At 37.4% G+C, this 24,823-nt stretch overlaps 1 long non-coding RNA gene across 1 annotated transcript; it reads left to right on the top strand.

Moving 5' to 3' along the window:
- Positions 1–19,788: 19,788 nt before the first annotated feature.
- On the top strand, positions 19,789–23,143 carry LOC122136149. Its single transcript, XR_006153960.1, has 2 exons — positions 19,789–19,845; positions 22,318–23,143. It is a non-coding gene; the product is annotated as an uncharacterized LOC122136149 (long non-coding RNA).
- The last annotated feature ends 1,680 nt before the right edge of the window (positions 23,144–24,823 follow it).

Below are 24,823 nucleotides of genomic sequence, written 5' to 3'. Positions count from 1 at the left end.
ATCGCTAGCTCTTATTCTACAGAAAGAAAAATAATGCACATACCTGTTGTTGACACAACTACTTTCTTATTTTCTAAAATTATATATATATATATATATATATATATATATATATATATATATATATATATATATATATATATATATATATGTACTATATATATATATAGATATATATATATATATATATATATATATATATATATATATATATATATATATATATATATAGTACTTTTTTGTAACCCAGGCTCATTAGAAAAGCATGCCTGTGGCTAAATTTACGTGAAAGAAGTAATTGTCCCATGACTAAGCCTCTCCCAAGGATTTTTTTTTTCTCCATTTCTGTCACCTAATGGAGATTGGGTTCCTTGCCATCACCTATTGCCTTTGGCTTGCTTAGTTGAAGTTTAAAAGACACTTATATTCATTGATATTATTGTCATAATATTAATATTAATATTAGTCGACTGCACATGGCACTATTGAGTGTAAACAAAACTTAAAACGATTTAGACTGGATGAAAAGACAGTTGTCTTATGTAGAGCTGCTTTATATGTGAATAGATTTTTTTTTTCTCATAATATTGCTACATCAACATTAACAAATTGAACTGAATGAACATTGAACTGAGGCTGAATAATGATACCGTTTTCTGTAGAGTTGCTGAGCTTAACTTGTTTCATAATAAATGAACTTTACACTTGAATGACTTGAGCTGAAAAATGACAATATTTTCTTGTTAGAGCTGCTTTACAACAGCAGAATATGGTTATATAATCTTTCCCTGTAATACTAATTTGCAGGAACAGGAACAGTTGTTAGTGTTGTACTGCTGCTAGTGGTCATTTTGGCTGGAAACCATAGTTGCTGCATTTTTGGAGTTTTGCTAAAATGTAGAGGCATGCTATTTCCAGTAGCCTATGTTATTATTATTATTATTATTATTATTATTATTATTATTATTATTATTATTATTATTTGCCTTTGTTAGCAGGCACGTGCACACATAGACATCAAATGGGGCTTGAGCAGCTGCCCTTTTACTTCCTCAAGAGAAAGTGCCCTTTTTTCTGGGGAGTTTTAATAAATAAATATATGTATTATGTGTGCGTGTGTGTGTTTCTGTTTGCGCACAGCTTTCCCTGTCAAACAAATAAAACATCTAAATATCAGGGGAAATGTTGAAATGTCGGGAATTGTTGAGACTCTGTTGAGTTCCGATGCCTTTCTCCCCTCCGCGCATCACAGCAGCATAGCACACTTTGATCGGCACATCAACAGACAGGCAGAGAGCCACAGAAGTGAAGCTCTCCCTTTCTTTCCAGTTTTGTTTGTCTTGGTGTGGAGGTGAGTGGTGATGAGCAAAAGACTAAGCTGCCTGTGCCTTGAATTTACAGCTAATTATCCAAAAGACAAAAGGCAATTTTTAGCTAAGGCAATACATCATAGGCATACAGGCTAACTTAATGGAGAAACAATTGCTGAATACAGTAAAATGAATAACGTCATCAGAAAGCCACACTGATATGCAAATCAGGCGTTAAGTAGGCTAATTAAAATGCGCTAATTTGCATACATTTGAAACAAGGCATTGCAGATGAATAGGATAAACAAAATAACTAAAGCATATCACCACAGAACTTCCCCAGTTATTAGTACATGACTTACATCAAGAGTCTTTTCCTTTGAAATGTTATGTTTAAATATACAGATAGCTTGTTTTTGGTTACTTTAGAAGAAAAATACAGAAGCAAACTGAGGAGGCTAGTAGGCTTAAAACAAACACCTTAATGTGTATTTTGTAAATTTCCTTTCCATTAGAGAAAAAGAAGACATGGAGGCAAAATATACCAAAATCACAAAATTGAACAGTACATGAAGTGTCCTGCCTTAAACAATAACTTCATAATTTTGATCTCATTCTTCTCATCTAATAACTATCCATTCTATTACTATGTTGTATGCTGACTGATCTTAACAGCCCCCCCTCAAATGTGAAACAAAGTTCTAGTCACCATCAGTTTGTGTGTGTGCATAGTACAGTCATCATAACAACATTGTGAACTGATTATTTTGTAGACATCTGTTCTAAAATGTAACAACATGAAACAATTGGGTGAGTGTGATGGAATTAAAATAAACTGGTAAGTCAGAGTTGTGTTAATATATTTAACATTATGTTTAGAAATAATAATAATAATAAAAATATAATAATAATAATAAACAAAATGAGAAGTGCCCTTTTTCCACTTGAGCCCCTGGCCCTCAAAATGTCTGGGCACGTCCCTTTTTGTTAGGTTTGGTCAATAAAATAACTTCATTACTAAAGGGCTACAGTCTGGCACTGCCACCTCACTAATGAGAAATGCAGTTACACAGCTGCTCTGTCTTTACTCATAATCTTTACTCACATTCTTGTCTTTACTCATTTCTTTTTTGTGGAAAAAAAGAAAAAAAGAAAGACAAAAGGAAACTGTATTGGACCACAGTGAATGAGGACTCATTTAAACAAATTGAACATGATTTTTTTCTCTCTACTCTGGCCAATTTAATATTTGAGTCAAATCCACAGTACTCAAACCAGACTTTTTGGCACTTTGACAGTTTTGTAATCTGTATTTTTCCATTTAGCCATCAGCTGCTATATCTTTGACTGGCTGAACTCAGGGAGGAGTTCTTTAATGCCTTGTGTTCCATAGGGACCTCTTGTCTTTTGATTAACAACCTTGGTTGTGTCTGCAAAAAAAGCCATCCATCTGTCCTCACATGCTTCATCTCTTCTTGGAAGCACAGCCCACTGCCAGTCTGAATTATTATTACTCAGTGACTTTGATGAGTCTCTTTCTCTCTCTTTCTCGCATTCAAGGCAGAGGCACATGTTTAGATAATCGATAGATTTCTGCTCTTTCGTCAGTGAAGTACATTTGAAAATATTTGGAATGTTGCAGCTAACATGCTGGCAGTGATTGCTCTTGGAAGCGTTGCAGAAAATAATGTAATATAACTGTCAAAATCAGTTTTGTGAGCTAAACATTAGATATCTGCAATTAAATAAGAAATTAAATAAAACCACAATTAGACTGTGTACGAGCTCTTATATGAATTTTCTATTAATTATTCTAGTAGTAAACAACAACACATTAATGTTACCATTTCATGGACAACTTAAGTTCATAAAACTGAAGAAAATGTAAAATTAAATTTGTTGGTCAATTTGTTACCACAAACAGTGATTTAAGGAGAGTCTCCATGGTTTGGTTTCTGCTTCTGAAGTAAATCAAAATGGCATATATAATTGTAATACAACTTTTGTCAAGTCAAGTCAAGTCATCTTTATTTATATAGCGCTTTAAACAAAAAAGATTGCGTCAAAGCAACTGAACAACATTAATTAGGAAAACAGTGTGTCAATAATACAAAATGACAGTTAAAGGCAGTTCATCATTGAATTCAGTGATGTCATCATGCAGCTCAGTTCAGTTTAAATGGTATCTGTGCAATAATTTGCAATCGAGTCAACGATATCGCTGTAAATGAAGTGTCCCCAACTAAGCAAGCCAGAGGCGACAGCGGCAAGGAACCAAAACTCCATCAGTGAGAGAATGGAGAGAAAAAACCTTGGGAGAAACCAGGCTCAGTTGGGGGGCCAGTTCTCCTCTGACCAGACGAAACCAGCAGTTCAATTCCAGGCTGCAGCAAAGTCAGATTGTGCAGAAGAATCATCTGTTTCCTGTGGTCTTGTCCCGGTGGTCGTCTGAGACAAGGTCTTTACAGGGGATCTGTCTCTGGGGCTCTAGTCCTGGTCTCCACTGTCTTTCAGGGCTGTAGAGGTCCTTTCTAGGTGCTAATCCACCATCTGGGCTGGATACATACTGGATCCGGGTGACTGCAGTGACCATCTGACTTGGATACAGACTGGATCTGGTGGCCACGGTGACCTCGGAATAAGAGAGAAACAGACTAATATGAGCGTAGATGCCATTCTTCTAACGATGTAGCAAGTACATCGGGTGTTATGGGAAGTGTTCCCGGTTCCGGTTTTCCTAATTAATGCAGCCTAAAAATCCTTTAATCTGATTTGGATATTAGAAGTGTATTAGTATGTTATGTGTAAGCCAGGTTAAAGAGATGGGTCTTTAATCTAGATTTAAACTGCAAGAGTGTGTCTGCCTCCCGAACAATGTTAGGTAGGTTATTCCAGAGTTTGGGCGCTAAATAGGAGAATGATCTGCCGCCCGCAGTTGACTTTGATATTCTAGGTATTATCAAATTGCCAGAGTTTTGAGAACGGAGCGGACGTGGAGGACTATAATGTAACAAGAGCTCATTCAAATACTGAGGTGCTAAAACCATTCAGGGCTTTATAAGTAATAAGCAAGATTTTAAAATCTATACGATGTTTGATAGGGAGCCAGTGCAGTGTTGACAGGACCGGGCTAATATGATCATACTTCCTGGTTCTAGTAAAAACTCTAGCTGCTGCATTTTGGACTAACTGGAGTTTGTTTAATAAGCGTGCAGAACAACCACCCAATAAAGCATTACAATAATCTAACCTTGAGGTCATAAACGCATGGATTAACATTTCTGCATTTGACATTGAGAGCATCGGCCGTAATTTAGATATATTTTTGAGATGGAAAATAAATGCAGTTTTACAAATGCTAGAAACGTGGCTGTCTAAGGAAAGGTTGCTATCAAATAGCACACCTAGGTTCCTAACTGATGACGAAGAATTGACAGAGCAGCCATCAAGGCTTAGACAGCGTTCTAGGTCATTACATGCAGAGCTTTTAGGCCCTATAATTAACACCTCTGTTTTTTCAGAATTTAGCAGTAAGAAATTACTCGTCATCCAGTTTTTTATATCGACTATGCATTCCGTTAGTTTTTCAAATTGGTATGTTTCGCCAGGCCGCGATGAAATATAGACCTGAGTATCATCAGCATAACAGTGAAAGCTAACACCGTGTTTCCTGATGATATCTCCCAAGGGTAACATGTAAAGCGTGAAGAGTAACGTCCCTAGTACTGAGCCTTGCGGTACTCCATACTGCACTTGTAAACGATATGATACCTCTTCATTCACTGCTACGAATTGATGGCGGTCATATAAGTACGATTTAAACCATGCTAATGCACTTCCATTAATGCCAACAAAGTGTTCTAGTCTATGCAAAAGAATAGTGTGGTCAATAGTGTCGAACGCAGCACTAAGATCCAATAGCACTAATAGAGAAATACAAACCATGATCAGATGATAAGAGCAGGTCATTTGTAACTCTAAGGAGAGCAGTCTCAGTACTATGATACGGTCTAAATCCTGACTGGAAATCCTCACAGATGCCATTTTTCTCTAAGAAGGAATATAATTGTGAGGATACTACCTTTTTCTAGTATCTTTGAAAGAAAAGGGAGATTCGAGATCGGTCTATAATTAACTAGTTCTTTGGGGTCAAGTTGTGGTTTTTTGATGAGAGGCTTAATAACAGCCAGTTTGAAGGATTTTGGGACATACCCTAATAACAAAGAGGAATTAATAATAGTCAGAAGAGGATCTATGACTTCTGGAAGCACCTCTTTTAGGAGCTTAGATGGAATAGGGTCTAACATACATGTTGTTGGTTTAGATGAATTAACAAGTTTATACAATTCTTCCTCTCCTATAGTAGAGAATGAGTGGAACTGTTCCTCAGGGGATCTATAGTGCACTGTCTGATGTGATACTGTAGCTGATGGCTGCATGGTTACAATTTTATCTCTAATAGTATCGACTTTAGAAGTAAAGTAGTTCATAAAGTCATTACTGCTGTGATGTTGAGAAATGTCAACACTTGTTGATGCTTTATTTTTCGTTAGTTTAGCCACTGTATTGAATAAATACCTGGGGTTATGTTTGTTTTTTTCTAAAAGAGACGAAAAGTAATCAGATTTAGCAGTTTTTAATGCTTTTCTGTAAGATAGGTTACTTTCCCTCCAAGCAATACGAAATACTTCTAGTTTTGTTTTTCTCCAGCTGCGCTCCATTTTCCGGGCTGCTCTCTTTAGGGTGCGAGTGTGCTCATTACACCACGGTGTCAGACTGTTTTCCTTAACCTTCCTTAAGCGTAAAGGAGCAACTGTATTTAAAATGCTAGAAAAGAGAGAGTCCATAGTTTCTGTTACATCATCAAGTTGTTCTGAGGTTTTGGATATGCTAAGGAATTGGGATATATCAGGAAGATTACTTACAAAGCAGTCTTTTGTGGTAGAAGTGATGGTTCTACCATACTTGTAATAAGAAATGGAATTTACAGTTTTAGCTATATGAAGTTTGCACAAAACTAAATAATGATCTGAGATATCATCGCTTGGCTGCATAATTTCAACACCATCAACATCAATTCCATGTGACAGTATTAAATCTAGAGTATGATTTCGACAATGGGTAGGTCCTGAGACGTGTTGTCTAACCCCAATAGAGTTCAGAATGTCTATAAATGCTGATCCCAATGCATCTTTTTCATTATCAACATGGATATTAAAATCACCAACAATTAAAACTTTATCTGCAGCCAGCACTAACTCGGATGAAAAATCAGCAAACTCTTTAATAAAGTCTGTATGGTGCCCTGGTGGCCTGTATACAGTAGCCAGTACAAACATCACAGGGGATTTATCATTAACATTTGTTTCTCTGGATAATGTTATTTTGTATTAACATATTGTTTCAGTGTATGCAACTCTTTTGGTGCTATACTTGTCGATTAACCAGATGTTATTATTATTATTATTATTTACCTTTGTAGCCCTTTTTGATTGCTTAAGCGTGATCTACCCTGCTCTCTATTACAAATTCAGTAAAATACCTTTCCAAAAGTGACATGCAGTGGTGTTATGAAATGAGAAGGCAAAGACCTCACAGTTTGCTTATTTATTTATTTTTTATATATAAAAATGTAAATTCATGTACTAGTAATACTTAATGTTGACACATTTTCCTTGTTTAGTTTAGTTTAGTTTAGTTATATCAGGACAATGTGCATTTACATTAAAAAAAGATGGCTGCACCAGATTTAGCATTATGCTAATTTCCATCTGTAGTCCTACACAATTAAAATTACATAACAGAGTTAAAATTACATAACAAAAGCAATTAACATAAAAAATTATATAACAAAGACGGTTAATACAATATAAAAAGGTACAATATACAAATATAAAGTGCAAATTACCAATTTGTGTGCAAAATTAGCTAGTTGCAATGTTATGAGGTACTAAATATATGGAGTGCAACAGTTTTTATTTTTTTTTTATAACAAAAAACACAATACAGTGTAAAAGCCATCAAATGGTACCCACGAGGGTATCATCTGATGGCCAGATACCCGTCTGGTGCTTTTAGTGTGAACAGGACTGGTGGTCTAAGAGCCAGTCTTTGACTGTCCGTGAGAAGCTGTAAAAATCTGCATTATTCTTTAGATTGTCTGGAAGCCCACTCCTTTCTTTGATGGCTTTATAGGAAAAGACTGATTGAGAGAAGGCAGACTTTCTTTTGGGTACATTGCAATCACCCCTGGATACAGACCTCAAATAAACATTTGAATAAACATTAAGTACTCTATCAAAAAAAAAAAAAAAAGGAAAAGTTGAAATTCAGCTCAGTTCTCTTCTGACAGTGTCTGTGCAGTCAAGTCCATAATATTGCCAAATATTCTCACCACATTTAATAATGAATCCAACAGGAATACAGGAGAACATGCAACACAACAACTAAATTAAACAATACTGGACCATGGACAATGGGAGAAACAGGGCTTAAAAACATAGGAACATAATCAAAGTAAAACAGATTTCAAAATTTCCCCAGGTGTGGGAACTAATGGCTAACAATGGAAACAAACAAGGAGCAGAAACATGGGCAAACAGGAACAGAAAACTAAACCAGAACAGAACAAAACTGAATACAGTATATATGTGCACAAGTCAGGTCAAGTCACCTTTATTTATATAGTGCTTTTAACAATACAGATTGCGTCAAAGCAACTGTGCAGCATTAAATAGGAAAATAGTGTGTCAATAATGCCAAAAAGGCAGTTCATCATTCAGTTTAAATAGTACCTGTGCAATCAAGTCAACAATATCGCTGGAAATTAAGTGTCCCCAACTAAGCAAGCCAGAGGTGACAGAGGCAAGGATCCAAAACTCTTTCAATGACAGAATGGAGAAAAAACCTTGGGACAAAACAGGCTCAGTCGGGGGGCCAGTTCTCCTCTGGCCAGACAAAACCAGCTGTTCAATTCCAGGCTGCAGAAAGGTCAGATTGTGCAGAAGAATGATCTGGTTCCTGTGGTCCTGTCCCAGTGGCTGTCTAGGAGACAAGGTCTTTACTGGGGATCTGTCTCTGGGGCTCATCTAGCTGTTCTGGTCTCCGCTGACATTCAGGGCTGTAGAAGTCATGTCTAGGTACTGATCCACCATCTGGGCTGGATATGTACTGGATCTGGGTGACTGCAGTGACCATCTGATCAGGATACTGAGTGGCTTCAGTGACCTCGGAATAAAAAAGAAACAGACTAATATTAGTGTAGAAACCATTCTTCTAACTATGTAGCAAGTACATCGGGTGTTATGGGAAGTGTTACCGGTTCCGGTTGTCCTAATTAATGCCGCCTAAAAATCCTTTAACGGATTTGAGTATTAGAAATGTGTTAGTGTGTTATGTGTAAGCCAGGTTAAAGAGAAGGGTCTTTAATCTAGATTTAAACTGACAGAGTGTTTGTTAGTTGTTTTTCCTGCTTCACGAACAATGTTAGGTAGGTTATTCCAGTGTTTAGGTGCTAAATAGGAAAAGGCTCTGCCGCCCACAGTTGATTTTGATATTCTAGGTATTATCAAATTGCCAGAGTTTTGAAAACACAGCAGATGTGGAGGACTATAGTGCAATAAGTTGTAGCGTATGAGGCCTGAACCAGACAAATTAAAAATTTGATCGTGAGCATGGTTGAAACAAGAGAAGCCAAATTCCTCGGAAAGGCAACAGGATGCTGTAAATCAACTCCTAGCACCACAGTCTGATAACCAACCAACTCTTTCAGAGAACAGCTTTCAACATTAACACCATTAGAACAATTATTGACAATTTCAATTCGAAGAAGAGATTGTCTAATTTGGGGCAAGTAATCGAAGAGATGGACAGTCTGACCCTCACATGTAAAGCCGTGAGAGTAAACAAGATCTTTGGATTGACTTACCCCCACCTAGCAGAACCAGACTGAAATTCCTAAGGAGACCTGTTAACCCCTCTGGTCTTCACAGGACATATCCTTACTCCACAGAATTGGCACAGAGAATGCCTTCCAATGCATATATGCACCAAAATGAACTCAAAAAAGACTTCTAAATGGATATCAGTCCATTGCTTAACTCCATTTTATACATGTAATCCACACATTTGATTATAATGTTTCTAATCACTTACTTTGTATGTCTTTTTAAATAACTCTTGAACAGCTTAATGGATCATATTCATGTTTAGTATGTGTGTGTTCGAATCTTCTTGCTTGAAACGTTTCTGACCATCAGTTATTTGTCAAATGTATCATATTCTTGTTATAGGAATCATGTCCAAATTATACCCCTGCAAGAGCGGGAAAATTCGGACCACATGCTTGATAAGATAACATATGATTTATGAATGGGTGGGACAAACAATGCAACACCCCGAGAAAAGACAATATCTAATTGGTCGAGACAACATTTGAGGTGTGGCCAAAATGCCAGTTTAAATACTCAGGACACCATAAAATTTGGCTTTTAGCTTTTAGCTTTCGTTTAGCTTTTGCTATCAGTCATGCCGGCTTTTAGCCTGCTTTTTAGCTGCTGCTTTTAGTCATGCTTTGTCATCACTTTTAGCGTTCTTTGAGCGCGCTTCCAGCGTGCTTCGGCCTGCACGCCTGCTGCTACTTAGCCACGATGAGAAGAAACACCACCTAGTCTTGTCAAACTTTACTTCTATTCTTTTACTGTAGTTTCTTTTCCGTTTGAGAGTTCGTGTTCTGAGTTAAGTTTTGTAACGCCGTGTCTCCGAGTCTGACCTCACGTGCCTGTCTGAAACTTCATCCAGCCCACAACTCCGCATCGTCAGCCAACGCCCAACCACGGGCTTCCCAAGACGTCACTTCAACGACTACTGAACTTCCAGCCAATCAGCAACCTCGGGAAACCCCCTTTTCAGCGACAACAAAGGGAACCCCGTTACACAGGCATCACAAGTAATGTACCTCCAGACTCTGACCTGTACCTGTACTGGTGAATCTAATATAATTTTAACCTCATTGAGGAACTCAATGCGAGGGTTAATTAAGTGATTAATGGTTGTTCATGTCTATGCAATTTCACGTATTGCTGTAAACTTGGGATTTCACATTTTCATTCTCTTAAACTCATCCTTTCCTAACTCTCTATCCTCCTGCAAAATGTGTGTGAATGTGTGAGTGCGTGTGCTTATGTGTTAGATTAGTTTATATGTCTTAGATTTATCTAATAAAGCCTTATTTATATTGAAAAGAGAAGTATCTTGTGTTTTGTGCTTACAAGTTAATGTCTTAAACTGCCGATCTTGTTACTGTGCTAATTAATAGTGTTTTCACTATACTTTGGATATTAATATCCAGTGCAGATTTGATGTTAAACAGCTCGTTCAGTGAATCGCTGGCCGTTTCAGTGATCAGCCGTGAAACAGTGATTTCCCTTACAAAGTGCTTGTTCAAATACTGAGGTGCTAAACCATTCAGGGCTTTATAAGTAATAAGCAAGATTTTGAAATCTATACAAAGTTTAATAGGGAGCCAGTGCAGTGTTGACAGTGTTGCTAATGTGGTCATACTTCCTCGTTCTAGTAAGTACTCTAGCTGCTGAATTTTGGACTAGTTGGAGTTTTTTTTTATTAAACGTGCAGAACAACCACCCAATAAAGCATTACAATGATCTAACCTTGAGGTCATGAATGCATGAATGGAAGGCCAAGACAAAGATGACGGCTCATACATCTGAGGCGGATATGGGGAGCTGGAGCAACTGAGCACAAAGTTGGAGCTGGAGGGAAGGAGGAGCCAGAGGAATGTAGGGATGAGGCAAAGCCAGATGAGTGGACTTCCATGGCGAAGGTAAGTCGACAACTGACCAAGGCTTGACGGGCCATGGTGGAGATGAGGGGGGTGGAATTGATAAGTCAGAGGGCCGAGGTGGAGTACAGGGCTCAAAGGCTCAAGGCTGAGACATGGGATCCTCATGCCAAGGTGAAGCTGAGGACTGGAAGGCCTGAGGCGGATTCACACAACAGGGTGTAGCAGACTGAGGATAAGCCGAGGGACTGACAGAAGCCAGCAGAGGCAAGGCCGAGGAACAGGTGGAGATTGGAGGAGGTAGGAGAGGGAGGCCAGGTGGGAACTCAGGAGAACAGGAGTTTGGCAAACCAAGAGAGATGCAGGAGAACAGGAGCTTGGCAGAACCAGCAGGGATGGGAAAAAATGACCTCCTCTGAACATAAAATTTCAGGGGTCAGTTCAGCTCACCCTCAGTGGTATGTGAAATGTAGGCAGGGCTACCCTCCATGACCTCAATGATGGATGATGTTGCTGGCTCACACACCTGGTCAGAGGTTTTGTGACGCTCGGGCTCTAGGGCAATGTTTTGCTCAGTCCTCTTCATAGGCATTTATAGGTATGCTCGAGCTCTCCATCTGCAGTGGGCTCTGGCATCCTGTCCATGCAGAGGGGAGGTGGCTGGCCGGACTCTGGGTCACAGGCAGTGATGGAAATGCCCCCATGCCGAAGTGCCCAACCCACATACTCCAGCAAACTCCTCTGTTCAGGGTGACGGAGGTGATGCACTGCTGGCGAGTTCTGTTGTTTTGGTCCAGTATTTTGTCATGATGTGGTGACTGTAGTAAGCGCAGGAGACACAACACAGGAGAATTGAAAACTAATAATCTTTAATAATAAATTCAACAGAAATACAGGAGATAATGCAACACAACAAATTAAACATAAACAATACCAGACCAGGAACAGAGGAAGAAATAGGGCTTAAATAACAGAGATGTGTAATCAAAGTAAAACAGAATAAGTCTGGGAACTAATGGGTAATTTTGGAAATAATCAAGGATCAGAAACGCAGGCAAACAAGAAAAGAAAACTACACCAGAACAAAACAGAATATACACGTGACACTACCTTACCTGAGGAAACACCCCTGCTTTCCAAGTGCATTTAACATTATCAAAATGTTCAAAAGAGGAAGTCCTTCGTAACTTCTGATTTTTATGCTTAATGGTCGTATCTACCAATGTAATTTGATTCTTAAATGAATAAAAATAATTGTTTCACTGAATATCATAATGCAGAACATTTAATAATTAATTAAATAATCATATTACAGAACATTGAACATATCAAAATTAATATTTATTAAATGAAATAATCAATACTGTGTATTAGTGCCTTTGCCTTGTCATGTAGAGGATGTAGGCGGTATTGATGTGGGAATCCCATTTACCCATCAATGACATAGAAAACTATTGCATTGTTCTAAATTCATAGGATGACTTTATGGCTCTGTGATGTTTTGGATGTAAATCCTTTTAAAATCACTTTCCCCTGGAGATCCACAGCCAGGTCCAGGTGAACAAGATGTATAAGAACCAGAGGGGTAATAATATTACACTCCCCGGATGATTGCTTTTTTGTGCAGCATAACAAGTTCCATCAATGCCCAGTGGCAACTGATTGTGAAATTGCATTTTGAAAACATAACTTTGCGTATTGATTTGGCAGACACAACGATTAGCTCTGTATGCAAAGGCTAATGGCTTATGATTTATACTTCCCTCACCCTAAAAGCACTATCAGAGCAACCTTCAATTTATCATGAGGATGTGTGCCAGGATGACAATGAGCAGATAATTTTTTGTCAATGCTTTTGTAGAGCATCAGACTTTTTCAGCATGAACAACTGGCCTTCAGAATACAGATACTATACTGTTCCTTGTGGCGGTGTTGTATTTAAATAAGCAGCGGTTTGATAAATGACTGTGCAGTGGCCTGATGACCCAGTCGAATATGCAGCCCTATTATATTTAAAGGAGAGTGCTACATGTCTAGATCTGCACTCCTGGGAGATGAGGCACCGACAGTGCTGGGAAATAAGTGAAAGTCAAAATTTCTCCCTAAACCAGTGAGATCATTTAGAAAGTGCCCTATTTTCTTTTTTCAAAAGTTGCTCTTATTTATTTTTTTATTTTTTTTCACAGTTCCACCTCTTCATTATGTTGCTTTATTCAGGTTATCTGGATAAATGGCTACATTCATGTTCCATTTCTTAGGATCACCTTTCTCGCTTTTAGTTAAGCTGCACACATTTGCCTAATGTCACATGGTGTGTGTACACTTCTGGTGCTGAGCTTGTGTTTGACTAGTGGCATTACCTCCAGTTCAAGAAGGTTATAGTGAAAAAAAGGTTAGATGACAGAAACTGTACTTAACATGCTGGAGCAGTACAGTAAAATCACCCTAAGCATGGCTGACAAGCAAAAGACAAGCTCACCATATCCTTCCTATCTCCTACCTGCCCAGAGTTGTGAGCTTCAATTTACACTTATTTATATTCCACACACTTGCACACACATGTGCACACCCTCACATAATACTTGTCTGGGGCTTCATATTCCCATGAAAATTCATGCAGTGGCTCTAGTGGGCCTGTGATCATTCCGGTCGGTCTGGGAGATGTCATCCAACAGATGCCTTTTATATCATATGAGAGGAACCACCTGTTAAACATTTATGGCTTGAGCTCCGTGCCTGGAATTCTGGTCAATTATAAGAAAAATTAAAAATAAAAATCATGGCGGCATCTCCATTCAGCGAAAATAAGAAAAGAATGTGATACACCTGCTACACATGAGTGAAAACAATGTACAATTTTACATTTAATTCAACTTTGTGAGGCATGTTAGAATGGTAATGAAAGAATGATGAAGATAAAGATGAAGTCGTTAATCATTTAGATGGTCCAGACAGTTGTAGTTTATTGGCTGATTCCAAGACTAGCTTGTCTTTTGCCTGTAAGCTGCAGCTTAATACTCTGGAAAACATGGATTCTTTTGTAGAGATAACTGTGAGAGAAAGAATTCCGTTTCTGTTTCGTTTTTAGTGTCTTTTGTACCTGTCATAAGAGTTTAACTATGCTCATGTTCTTCTGCATAACAGCGGTTTAAGTTCCGTCAGATACAGTATGTGCTGTAACAACAATGTTCTTAGTAACCAAGTAATGTCTGAGAACTGATGTGTGCAGGCATGTAATTTCTATGACTATTTTCTGATGAACATGAAAAGCTTTTCCTTGGGAGAGGAATGAGGATGTAGTGCTAAGCTAAACTGAAATGACGGGAGATTGAGTCAAAATTCAATCACAGTCATTAGTTGCTCACTCATGCCAGATGACACAATGCAGCTCAGCAAAACAGCAGAGATGTTGTACCATTAGTCAAAGTGTGAATATTTTTTTTGCCTTTAAATGGGCATGGCGATAAAGTGGGTTGTTCCTTTTTTAATTACTGGATGAAATCTTAAAACTGCCTTCTGATTTAAGACGTCATAGTAATAACAAAGACTAACATATTTACTTAACTAACTCAAACATTTGAATTTATGGGCCCTATTTTAACGATCTAAATGCAAAGTGTAAAACGCACGGCGCTATCCATTATGACATGTAGGCATTTTTATATTTAATTAGCCTACAAAAAATTCTTACGCATTGCAGTACTTTAATTTATTTATATTTGCCATGTTTGTGTGCTGCTGTGCGTCCCTGTGTTTAATAAGCAGCGTGTACACGTGTTGTGGACCCGCCTATACTAACACACTCTTTAAATAACAAAGAAAAAACATTGCGCCAGACTTTAGACCAGGTTTGAGTTGGTCTATGGCGCAGTCTATTTTCAGCTACTTAAAATAGCAATGCGCCAGCAATGCGCCTGAACACAGCTTTTTTTTTTTAGACCAGCATGCCCATGGGCGCACAAATGGGTGCAAATGCATTTGCTAATTAAACGATGTGGCGCTGGACGGGAAAATGCGAACGGCGCCGGACTGAAACTAGCAAACACACTTGCGCTGCGCCTTGTGTCGCATTGCGTTGGGGTAGTTACTCAAAAAATGTAATTAGTTACTAGTTACTAGTTACTTCTGTAAATTGTAATGAGATGACTTTACTAGTTACTGCATTTGAAAAGTAACTTCACTACTTATTACTTTACTTTCCTTTTTTAGGGCCCTATGAAATCCGTTTTATTTTTTCCCAAATTCCGTTTTTCCGGTTTAGTTTTTCTGGATTCCATTTTTTTCTGTTTTATTTTTTCTCAACTCCTTTTTAATGGTTCAATTTAATTGTATTAATCAAAAAGCATGTCTAATTAATTTAAATCATAACACATACATTTTCACAACAATTTATTAAAAGTTTAACAAAAATTACATATTTAGGGCCCTATGAAATGTTTTATTTTTTTCTTCACCATATGTTTCATTGTAACCAAATTCTGTGTTTTAGCATGTCTAATTATTTAAATGCATAAAAACAACTTAATTCATTAATTTTTTTTCTTAAGATGCCTTATTTTAATGCATGTAAATATGTCAATGACTTGCTGAAGTGCACGAAAACCAGCTATGTATGTATTAGACCCGGAAATAATTTAGCTCTCTCTCTCTCTTTCTCTCTCTATTGTATAAAAATTACATTATATATTATTATGTAAAGTATAATATTATACACTATAATATAATATAATGTAATCTAGGGCCCTATTTTAACGATCTAAACGCAAAGTGTAAAGCGCACGGCGCAGGTGCACTCAGGGCGTGTCCAAATCCACTTTTGCTATTTTAACGACGCGGTTGAAAAAACTTAAAAACGGTTGGCGCGAACACCCCGCATCCACTAAACGGGTTGTCCCTATTCTCTTAATGAGTAATGGGTGTCTTTATACGAAAAAACTTAAAATAAACCAGTGTTAATTTTGGCAGGCGTTTTTGATTTAGTCTTAGTCTTAGTCTTGAGACGAAAATGCTTAATAGTCTTAGTCACATTCTAGTCATTTGAGTCTTTCATAGTTTTACTCTAGTTTTAGTCGACGAAAAGTCATTGCATTTTGGTAAACTTTTAGTCACTACTTTTAGTCAATAGTTTTAGCCAAACTGTAGTTACCAGAATTTATTTTGGTAGCGATTTTATATGTAGTTTTCAAATTAAAATAATCATTAATTCTTCTCTCTTTAGACCAAATCAATTAAGCTTATGAGAAATTTGAATCAAGGACTGAATTTGGAAAATCTTGAATAAATTATGACAATTTTCATTTTTGGGTGAACTTTCTCTTTAGGTGAAAAAGGAGCAACTTATAAAAATAGTATATATATATATATATATATATATATATATATATATATATATATATATATATATATATATATATATATATATATTTAAAGAAGCACAATAAGACAAATACAATAGAGATACAAATTAAACTCATTTTTCAGATACTGTAGGTTTTACTTAACATGTATACATTTATTTAACATCTTTTGTTGGTTAACATTAATGACAGATAGGTATTTAATTTGGAATGCTGTCCTTTTAAGACGGAAGGCATGCATGAAATACTGACACACGTTCAGTTTTCACCCACCTGTTCACGTTCACTTAATCCATAACCTACTGTATTTACGTGAGATACTCTACACGATAAACATTTGGTCTGCTGTGTGTGTATTTGAGCGCTGAGAATTGATTGCGCGCTGTATATGAGAACTGAGGAAGTGAAGCGTGCGCGCACGAGAGAGAGAGAGCACTTCTATCAGCACGATTCCACCTATCCCGCCTTCACTAACTTTAAGTTATTACAACGAACTGTGTCTCCCGGGAAAAAACTGGACGTCTGTTTACCTTATCCCTTCCCCTTCGGGTGCTGAGGCCATTGTTTCAGATCGCTAGTTCGCGTTTTTTGTAGTCTATCTATCCACTGCGGCTGCTATACTGACTAGATATGCAAACGCCCCTTATCTGATCGCAATCCAATGACAGGGACGCACATTTTGAAAGACAAAAGCCTATAGGATGCATTTTGAATGTCTGGTAGTCCTCAAATAACATTATAGTCCAGTCTCGTCTAGTTAACGAAAACGCGGCATAAATTTCGTCATAATTTCGTCATCGGATATTATTTTTAGCTCGTCAACGTCTCGTCTTCGTCACAAAAAAAAATGTTCGTTAACGAATATTTTTCGTCGTCGTCTTCGTTAACGAAATTAACACTGCAATAAACCAATCAAAGTGTCATCTTTCATTCCCTTTAAGAGCCAGTTGCCCTCGTGCCATGACGGATTTGCTATTTACACGGCGGAATTTGGCAAGCGCAAAGACAGAACGCGTCTCCGAGATGAAACGGAGCTGCTCGTTTGCGAGCAAATAGATAGCCTAATTCTGATATATGCGATGACTATCCATTATGACATGTAGGCATTTTTATAACCAAAATAACCTACAAAAAAAACACACAAATTGCAATCCTTTAATACTTAACATTTACCAAACTCCCTGCTAACACACGACGTAACAGTTACGTAAAGTATTGGTAATTTTTGGTAATTCCGTGACTTACCAATTGACAACGTAACTACGACGTCGCATGCCCGTAATTTTATTACCATCACATTACCAACTCGCAACATCGTCAGTACGTCCTTCCAACGTGACCAGATAACCAAGAACGTCCCAGATAGGTTCTCTATTCGTAATATATTGGTAACTTCATGACTTACTGGCAACGTAACTACAACGTCGTATTCACGTAATTTCATTACCACAACTTTTGTACGTTCTTTATATGCTTTCTGAGTATAGTGATATTTAAAAAGTGTAATTAAACTTCAGACACAAGATTAAACGTTCCTTAAAGATAAAATGTGTTTCTTTTCACCAAGTCAGAATATGGACATGCTTTTAATATATAATGACGTGACATACAGCGCGCGCGCGCTTCCACAGCTGACACACCGCGCGCACAGTATACTGACAAGAAACGAAATACATTTTTTCTGAGTTGTGAAACTTTCTATTTCGTAAGGAGTTATGAACGTGAAATAATAACACAGACTGATTACACCATCTCACTTCAACTGTGTCTGACCGGAGAATTAGCTTTTCTGAGGTGAGTCTTACAATTTATAATAAATAAATAGGTTGATAAAATGTATAAAACAAAGTAAAAACAAACGTCTTGAACTCTGTAAAGACGCTAAAACCCTTTTTTAATAATATTGTTTTTATTAGCCTATTATCCGTTGAGAGTTACCATGGCAACCGCGGACACGTCAGCTGCTGGAGAGGAGAGGACGCGTCTGACACTTTCTCTGTTTCTCGTCAGTTATACCAAAGAAAAGTTCAACAACTGCGACAGATTGGTTAAGTAACACATGTTAATATCATCCACAGTCTACTTTAAGTACTTTTGTTAATATTTATACCTCTGTGATTATGGTATATTTCCTTAATTATCTGAAATGTCTGCTAGCAAATATTACGCTAGCTAGCGTAGAAACATAATTATAGCATAACGTACTAGATTTGAGCTCTTATTAATGAAAGTTTGGGCTTTTAATCACATCTTATGTGTAAAGGGGCGGTTTTGATAGCTTTGTAAATGTTTTTGCTGATAATTTGTCAATAGATATATGGAAGTAAGCTAATTAATTTAACCTAAAAGTCTGCACTGTAGAGTCTGTCAGTGACGTCACTTGCACGCAGTCTAAAATGGGCTGAAACTATTTCAAACACGTTTTGATTTTTCATTGTAAACAAATTCAGGTATCTTAACATTTTTTTGTATTTTTTCCATATTACTATTGTTCTTTTCTGCATTTCCCTAGTTTGATTATTTCTAATAAGGAGTTATTGGAGGCCGTGGAGAAGCAGATCCGATTCCGTGACCTCGTGGAGAAGCAGGCTCATGTGAGAGAGCGGAGAGCCGTGCTGGAAACATTCAGGGGTTGACGCTCATAAGTCCGGGGTAAGTATACAGCACGCTGCTAACTCTCCCACCACCTCTACTCTGTGTGGTTCTCTGCACAGGCCCGGTGTACCCAGGACGCAATCTTCCCAGATGTCCTTCACCCCGTGCCACAGCGGAAGACATTAGCCAGGCCCTGGGCGACAACCTCTCTCCCCCCGCCGCCTCCAGTCTTCGGGAACTCCACTGGAAACCGATTTGCTCCACTTCACGAGACAGAACACGACTCTGTGCTCGTCGGAGACTCCATCATCCGGCATATTCGTGCTATGTTAGCTGAAGGTAATGTGCACACTCACTGTTTCCCTGGTGCTCGTGTTCTTGATATTTCTGCGCAGATACCCGTGATCCTGAAGGGCGAAGAGAGCATCGGAGCGGTAGTGCTTCACGCCGGGGTTAACAACACCAAGCTGCGCCAGACACAGACACTAAAGAGGGACTTCAGGAGCCTGATCGAGACGGTGTGCAGCATATCGCCTGCACGATGATCATCATCTCAGCACCTCTTCCCATGTATAGATGAGGACACGAAAGGTTCAGTAGACTTTTTGCTCTAAATGAATGGTTATTGTCATGGTGTAAAGAACAAAAACTGCTCTTTGTTAATAATTGTAATCTTTTCTGGGAGCGTCCTAGGCTTTTTCGCGCTGCTGGCCTGCACCCCAGCAGAGTCGGAGCAGAACTCCTGTCGGACAACATCTCCAGGACTCTACGCTCCATATGACTAGTAAGCCAATTCTCAAATAACTGCTATGATGGCTTTTGTTCTACCTGCTTAAATAGAAGTACTTGCACTGTCCAATCTATTAAGACTGTGTCTGTTCCAGTGTTAATTTTGACAGGCATTTTTGATTTAGCATTAGTCTTTATCTTGAGGCGAAAATGCTTAATAGTCTTAGTCACATTTTAGTCTTTTGAGTCTTTCATAGTTTTAGTCTATGAAAAGTCATTGCATTTTTTTCAACTTTTAGTCATTATATGTAGTCTTCAAACAAAAATAGTAATTAATTCTTCTCTCTTTAGACCTAATCAATTAAGCTTATAAGAAATTTGAATCAAGGATTGAATTTGGAAAAACTTGAAAAAATTATGACAATTTTCATTTTTGGGTGAACTATACCTTTAACAGTAGTGAAAAGGGAGCAACTTATAAAAAATGATAGTTGTTCATTTATAATATATATAATTTATCATTTTTGAAAGATGCAGAATAAGACAATAAGACAAATACGAAAGATATATTAAACTCTAATACAAATTAAACTCATTTTTCAGATACAGTAGGTTCACTTTACATATTTATTTAACATCTTTTGTTGTTTACATTAATGACTCGGATGGGTACTTTATTAAGAAAGTGATAAAAAGTATGGTGACCCATACTAAGAATTCGTGCTCTGCATTTATCCCATCCAAAGTGCACACACACAGCAGTGAACACACACACACACCGTGAACACACACCCGGAGCAGTGAGCAGCCATTTTTTGCAGTTGGGGGTTCGGTGCCTTGCTCAAGAGAACCTCAGTCGTGGTATTGAAGTTTGGAGAAAGCGCTGTACATTCACTCCCCCACCTACAATCCCTGCCGGTATGAGACTTGAACCTGCAACCTTTTTGTGTTACGAGTCCGACTGTATTTTAATAATAATAAATGATAAATAACATTATAGTCCCATCTCGTCTTATTAACGAAGACGCAGTGTAAATTTCGTCATAGTTTTTATCATGAGATATTAGTTTTAGCTCGTCAACGTCTCATCTTAGTTACAGAAAAAATGTTCATTAACGAATATTTTCAGTTTTTTTTTTAAATCACACTGGTCTGTTCCCCAAATAGTGAGGTCAAAATATAAATTTAATGCATGTTCTAGAAAAAAATCTAATTATGATTAAACCAGAAAAATTAATAAACAAACAAAAAAAAAATAATAAGTTTGGGCTCATAATCATTAGATCACTCACACCCAAAGCAGTTATTGTAAATGAAATGATCACAGATAATAGTTTTGATGCACTCTGCTTGACTGAAACCTGGCTAAAACCAAATGATTATATTGGTCTAAATGAGTCTACTCCATCAAACTACTGTTATAAACATGAGCCCCGTCAGACTGGTCGTGGGGGAGGTGTTGTAACAATATATAGTGATATTCTCAGTGTTACCCAGAAAACAGGATACAGGTTTAAATCATTCTAAATACTTATGCTTAATGTTACACTGTCAGATATGCAAAAGAAATCTATTGTATCTCTTGGTCTGGCTACTAGGGGTGTGACGAGACCCTTATCCCAGGAGACGAGACGCGAGACTGGGTTCATGAGAACGAGAGGAGACGAGATTTTTAAACTTTTTTTTTAAAGAAATCCTCAATGATGAAATATAAAGGGAAAATTTGTCTTTTATTCAACTGAAAAACACAAAATGCAAAAAAATGTAGTAGCATTTTGAAATAAAATTGTACTTTATGTAATTAAACCTCTATTTTAATACATTTTATGCAGGTATAAACAACATGTAAACACTGCAAAAGGTTTTGCCACAAACTCAACTGACAGGCAAGTAATTGCACAAAATAATATAGTATACAAAAAAATAAATAATAAACAACACAAATAATATTCCTTTAAAGTAGCAGTCAGTCAAGTTTTTTATTTAGTAATATTTTATTTTATTTCCACTTTAATAAAAAAAAAAGTTTTTTTTTCCCATTTAATTTTTCTCAACTCCTTTTTAATAGTTTATACATTTTCACATTCATTTATTAAAAGTTTAACAAAAAAAATAAAAAAATACGTTTAGGGCCCTATGCAATGTTTTATTTTTTCTCACCATTTTTTTTTTTATTATTATTATTGTTACCAAATTCTGTTTTAGCATGTTTAACTATTTGAATGCATAACACAACTTAATTTATTCATTTTATTTTTTCTTAAAGTAGCCTTACTGATATATCATATATAGATATATCATATATATATATATATATATATATATATATATATATATATATATCACTGATATCATACCTCGGAAGTGACGATGTTACTGACCACTTCCTTGTATTGAGCATGCTGCATATTACTGATATTAACTATATTTCCAAAATGAGCTGTAGAGGCCAAAATGAGCATTATGAATGTAAGAGCCTTACGTTACATTTATAACAATGATTGTTAATGTTTGAATTGTATTTCAGGGCAGTTTGTGAAGACAGATAATCAAGAGATGTGACAAACAGTACAGAAGTCAGTTCCAGATCCACCCTCCACACCAGACCTCTCTCTCATATGCACTGCTGTCTACTAGCATACTTCGGTGGATGCAGATATTACTCAGGGACATGAACACTTGAATATTGCAAGCATAGAGAAAGTAAGAATTACTGAAGATTTAAGAATTTAATGTTAATTGCTTAAACATTATATATACTGTTTTAGCAATTAACATTAATAGTTTTTTTTTTTTTTTTTTTTTTGGTGTCCAAAGCACCTAAAAGCCAATTCACACCACCATACTCCAGCAGTTCAAACAAAATAAGCATGTTTTTTAAATAGTTTTTTTGGCAGTGTGAACTGGCCATAATGCTGTATGTTAGGTGTGAGATTCATTAAACCTGATTTGCTATAATACATCTGTTCATAAGATATTGCATATGATTTTCAGTTAATTTTATTTGTAGTGGTTTGGTTAAGGGTGTGATTAGCTGATGTATTATTGTGGGAGCATGTGATTAGTTGATGTGTGCATGGTTAATGATGGCTCTCTTAAATATTTAAATGCAATGGGCTGAGTGACTACTAAGACTTGAATATTTGTGCATAATGTTTTGATCCTGGATGCTTACAGAAGGATATAGATATTTAAATATATGGACATTTATTTATTATTAATATATTTTAATCTATGTGCTTCTGTATGGGCTGAATGCTTTCATTCATATTTTGCTGTATATCCTATGTTTTTATTAATAATTTGGGTGTATTACTGGTCATATTTGTTTGTTAATAAATGAACTGAATTCATTTCGAATCTGTATTCATCATTCACAGCTGCTGAAACAGCCTTTAAATTAGTTTGGGCATATGAGGACATAAATTAGATTAAACTACTGCATGTCCGCCCATAAAAAATAAATAATTATCAAAAATTACCAACTGATTACCAGCACACAACTACCGATCCGCGACGTTGCCACGACGTCTCAGTTACTTACTGCCAACGTCACAAAGTTACGTTGTGGCGACGTATACGCACCTTTCACTTTTCCAGTTGCCACTACACAACAACCTAAAACTTAGGCAGGAAACTTTCTTCACCAGATTACGTTGCAGTTACGTAACAGTTACGTACTTTTGTTAGCTGGGTTTGTGTGCTGCTGTGCGTCCCTGTGTTTAATAAGCAGCGTGTACGCGCGTTGTGGACCCGCCTATACTAACGCGCTCTTTAAATAACAAAGAAAAAACATTGCGCCAGACTTTAGACCAGGTTTGAGTTGGTCTATGGCGCAGTCTATTTTCAGCTCCTTAAAATAGCAATGCGCCAGAACACACCTCTTTTTTAGAACAGCACGCCCATGAGCTCTGCTAATTAAACGATGTGGGGCTGGACGGGAAAATGCGAACGGCGCCGGACTGAAACTTGCGTCGCATTGCGCCGGGTGTATGATAGGGCCCTTGATATTGTATTGTATTATAGTTATTATATCCAAGTTGTCTGTCTGGAAAGCAACATTAGGTTAACGTCAATAAACTTTCGTTTACAATTAAGAGCCATTCTTTAAGGTGACGCTTCAGCATTGACAAACCATAGACAGTAAAAGAAATGGACACAGCGACCCCATTGGAACTCAATTGAGACAAGTGAAGCCCATTTTTAGCGATTTTTAGCACTTCCGTTTCTGACGCGCAGACTCAAACTAAGCTTGATGACGTCAGCAAGCTGCCTGACAGATGTAAATCTTCTAGTAGCTGTGCGTGCAAACTGCCATCGTTAATCTTCAAGAGACGGCGAGCTTGAGCGGGGAGTTCTTTGGCCTGAGTGAGCAGGAGTAAGTATTCTGATTAATTATTTTGTATAGTATTTTAAAATGTAACGCCAGTACGCCATATCTCCTGACGTCTCCCCGATTGCCTGCGAGCTTCTCCTCCTGTCTGTACGGTAATTTCTCTACTGTGCGACAGAGAGTCGAGTGGTTATGAGGCAATCGTTAGCCTATTTTTGCAAAAACTGTTTCTACGGGGCCATAATGTAACATAGAAGGTAATGGAGCCCTTTATACATTGTCGTGTATCTTTAGAAATAAATAACGGACAAATGGAGTCTTTAAACGCCTCAGATGTAAAGTTATTCGCTGCCAAAGTGACGCCAAAATGAATGGGAGTCAATGGGATGCTAACGCGAGTGAAGTTCTGCTACAAGATGGCGGCATGCGGCCGACTTCAACTTCCGGTCGACTTCCTTCCTGCCTGTGACAAACGGATAGCGACTCCTAAGTAGCACTTAAAGCACAACTACGTGCGATTGCTTTACGTGCATTTTTGGGAAACGCGCGTGAAACAATAACGAACGATCGTAAAATTACTCGTAGAAAACGTTCTTAAGCGCTAAGATCAATAGTTATCGGGAAACCCTGCCCAGAACTTTACACACAGGCAAACACGGCTTGTGTAACGCAGGAAAGCGCGTTCCTATAGTCTAGTAAA

Source organism: Cyprinus carpio, chromosome B2 (genome assembly GCF_018340385.1).
Source record: "Cyprinus carpio isolate SPL01 chromosome B2, ASM1834038v1, whole genome shotgun sequence".
Lineage (NCBI taxonomy): Eukaryota > Metazoa > Chordata > Actinopteri > Cypriniformes > Cyprinidae > Cyprinus > Cyprinus carpio.
This window is presented reverse-complemented; position numbering and strand designations above follow the sequence as displayed.